Here is a 4,270-nt window from a genome sequence, read left to right as displayed (position 1 = left end):
GGAGATAGTGATAGAGATACAACTTCTTTTAATTAAATGACAAACTCAGAGGGTACACGGCCATGTTCACACAAACACCAACAATAACCGACAATGGACAGAACAGAAGAGGGAGTATAAATACACAGTAAATGAGAGGACACTAAACGGTTACAGCGGACAAGACTAAACTAATTAGAAACCGTAGTGATTAACGAGAACTAATACAGACAAGACAGAAACTGAACTAAACTGAACATACATGTGACAACTATGTATTATTCCAACCGATATTACTTAGTGAATTAATATTACCTAGCAAATTATTCCTTATTCTTTAGCCTATTAAACAGCACATAAACTTTCTAAAACTTTTTTAAATTAATAATTGCATTTCTGCAAAGTTGATATGACTCCCCTGTCGTTTATTAATTTTCTCCATATGAATTTTTTTTTTGCCTATTGTTAAAAATAAATGTTGCTGCTGATGCTTTTTATATCTAAAAATGTTTTTTATTGTTGTAATATGAAGATTAAATTTAACATGAAAGACTGCTAACTTTCAACACTTTATTTTGTTTTTAAGATGACTGAAAGGAGGAAAAACCTATGTGAAGAATGGACTTATTTCACTCAGTCAATGGCAGGGGTGGCCAGTTTGCAAAGAATACCAAATGAATGTGAGCATGGGGTCAAAATCTAAAACAACAAAAAATACTAACCCTAACCCTAACCTAACCCAACCTGTGGACCCAGCTAAAGATACATCACTCAACTATCTTTGAAGAGGCAAAAAAAAAAAAAAAAAGAGATGCTGAAGAGGAGAAGACATCAAGCCAAATTCAAGCTTCACTTCCTATGATGTTTAAAAAGCAGACAAAGTGGAAGACGTCCGATATCCGCTCAAAAACACAGGACAGGATGATTACAGAAATGATAACTACAGACAATCAACCTTTCACCATGGTTGAAAATAAAGGCTTCCAGAGACTCAAAGCAACTGCCAAACCAAGATACACACTAAAGAGTGAGAAGTTCTACAGAGGTGTTTCCCAGTATTCACAACAGTATTAAAGCAGAAGGTTAAAGCACGGCTAAAGCCTGATAATAGGTTATAACTTGGCTTTTACCACAGACTGCTGGTCTGGTACAACTGAATCCCTAACCCAGGGACAGTGGTGCTAACATTGTTAAAGGTATGAGAATTTCTGAACTGCCTGACATGAGCTGCAGTGCCTACATATTACAGCTTGTTGTCAAAGACGGCCTCAACTCACAAAGAGCTGTCCAAAATATTCTGTCAATGCTGAGAAGCTGTGCTACCCATTTTAATCATTCATTACTAGCCAAACAGCGTTTAGCAGTGATTCGTCAGGAGCTTGAACTACCTGCATTCAGGCTGTGCCAACCCAATGGAATTCCACCCTGCACACTGGTCAGGATGCAAGAGCAAAAAAGGGCTTTGAACATATATGCCAGTGAGCATGGTGGGTTCACTAGCCTGAGTGCTGAGCAGTGGAATATTGTCAGTAATCTTATTGACAACCTTTCTCCAGTGGAGCAGGCCACTCTTGAAATGAGCCACTACAAGAGTTCAGTGTCATTCATCATCACATCTGTTAAAGTTCTGAAGATGTTTCTTAGCAGGCAAGGTCCCTCTCCTCTAATGGGATTAAAACAATGAGACAGGAGATGGTGGAGATTCTCACCCGATGGTTCGCAAAAGTTGAGGAGGTGAAATGTGCAGTCCTTACCTGTCTGGATCCAAGGTACAAGGCACATGCCTTTTCATCTGACACCACACTATCAAATGCAAAAGATTGGCTTAAGGAAGAGACAGAGAGCTTAGAGCAAGACAACACACAAACCACACGAGGTGAAGGAACACAGTCAGATGATTCCAGCACCCTTTCAAAAAGGCCCGGGACAGAAGAAACCCAGAAGAAACTGATTGATGAGATGTATGACACTCTGCTTGGTCCTAGTTCTGAAGTTGATGGGTCTAGCCTTGAAGGGGAGCTTCAGCAGTACCTTCTGGAACCAGTGATTGATAGAAGGATGGGCAAGCAACTTGAATGGTGGAAACAATATGAGAAAAGGTTCCAGATTCTTTCTCCTCTGTCAGGAAAGTTCCTTTGACCCCCACCTTCTTCGGTGCCCAGTGAGCGAGTCTTCAGTGAAGTTGGAGCTATTTATGAAAACAAACAAAGTAGGCTTACAGGGCAGAATGCTGAAAGATTCTGTGACTCACTCACAAGACTTCTGCTCAACTGAGATTATTAAGCTTCACTGAAATAGCTATGCACTAAAATAGCTAATCAAGATATTTAGATTGTTTTAATTTTTGTAATTGGTTAGAATTATTTGTATGTGCTTTATTTTTTTTACATGTTTGTTTACCTCATTAAAGCTTTTATTTAAAAAAAAAAACACACTTTAGTAACAGTGCACTTTATTTATTTTTTTGCACTTTCAGGCCCCTCTATTTATTGGTGTATAAATAAGGATGCTTTCACACTGGCAGTTTAGTTAGGAACGGTTCGCATGAAAAACCGCTAATGTGAATGCTGTCATGCGGACCCAGGTGCGCACTGGGGTACCGAACCCGAGACTACCTGGAGGAGGTGGTCTGAGTTCGGTTGCTCCCAAACCGTGCCGCGGTTCACGTAAATGTGAAAGCAACACAGACTCGGGTGCTCAATTGTTAAGGAAGTAAAGTATCCTGCGCATGCGTTTTAGCTGATTATGATGTATTTAGTTAAATAAAACACATGTAAGGGATGATAGTGTTGATTATTTACCTAGGATACGAGTGAGAGTGAGCCTGCAGTGTATTCGCGCATAGCGTGTGGAATCAGGGCAACAAATTGGGAAATCCACTGTCTCCTCAAAAGAGTCAGTTTGCAAGCAGCAGAAGGCCACCTTATGCGACATACACACACAGTAAACCTGTGTTGTTCACTCAGCACGCAAACGCACCAGGGTTCGATAGAATCAAGTTGAGTGTAAAACAATACAAAATGTCTTTAAGCAGTGAGGATGATTTTGTTGTCCTCTCTCTTCTTAAAAAGAGAAAAAAAGAGGAAATATTGGGTCCATCCAATCCTGAGATTGCGTAGAGAGGAAGGAGAGTTCCACACCTCCTTATCAAAGAGCTTCGGGATTATCCTGAGCATTTCAAAGTTTACTTCATGATGTCAGTGGCTCAGTTTGATGAGTCTTTATATTCTGTGTCTTTGTATTCCGCACGACCAAACCCGTGGGGGAGACTAGGGAGTCGAGGAAGTCGACTTTATCTGCGTCCTTGATCTCATGAGATTCAACCACAGGTGGCCCTGGTCTTGACAATCACCTGCACAGTCGCCTTTGTATTGCGCAGAGCAAGGTCGGTCACTGTGCGCAACTCCTTGAAGGCATTAGGACTCAGGCCGGACTCCTCTATTGCGCTGAGGAGATTGGCCTGAAAAACTTGGAGCACTGCCATCATCTGAAGTGCTGAGCCAGCCTGGCCAGCCACTGAGTAGGCCCTGCCTGCTAAGGCCGAGATGGTCCTGCAGGGCTTAGACAGGTGCGTGGCCTTGACTTTCAGTCCCAGGGCTGATGGTGGGCAGAAATGTGCAGCGACCACATCTTCCAGAGAGGAGAGCTTGCCATATCCTTTCCCTTCAGTGCCGTCAACGGAGGTGAGGGTGGCAGAAGCAGAAGAGTGGATGTGAGCCGAGAAGGGGGCACGCCACCATTTGGTGACCTCATCTTGTACTTTTCGGAAGAACGGTGCCGGTTTTTGATAGGAGGTACGCTGGCGGAGCCCTGGCAGGAACCATTCACCCAGGTGGCTGCGGGCAGGCTCTTCCGGAGTTGACCATTCCAAGCCGAAATCCTCCACGGCCTTCGAGAGCAGTTCACTGTCCACACCAGCCCGTGCTGACTCTTTGGGAGGAAGAGAGCCGGGATCCTCTCCGGAGCACGTCCAGCCGTCAGCGGAAGCTTCCTCCTTTGATTGGCCGAAAGAGACCAAACCGCTCGCAGCAGATGAGGGACGCTGATTCTCACGGTAGGAGAGCACCGGTGAATCGAAATGTAGCAGGGAGAGGGAAGCACACGGATCCTGAGCCGGCATGGGTTCACTCAAACCCGACTTTTTCTTCCTCCGAGGTTCCTTGGAGGCCAGAGACTGTAGAGCGGGAGGGGCGGGTCCATCTTCATGAAAGTAGGTGAGCTGCGAACAAAGCAGGGAGAGACTCATGCTCTCGCAGTGAGAGCAGTCCATCTCAGTAAGCACAGCCTAAGC

The sequence above is a fragment of the Rutilus rutilus genome (assembly GCF_951802725.1).
Source record: "Rutilus rutilus genome assembly, chromosome: 8".
NCBI classification, from domain to species: Eukaryota; Metazoa; Chordata; class Actinopteri; order Cypriniformes; family Leuciscidae; genus Rutilus; species Rutilus rutilus.
The sequence above is the reverse complement of the archived record's forward strand: the minus strand, read 5'-3'. Positions refer to the sequence as shown.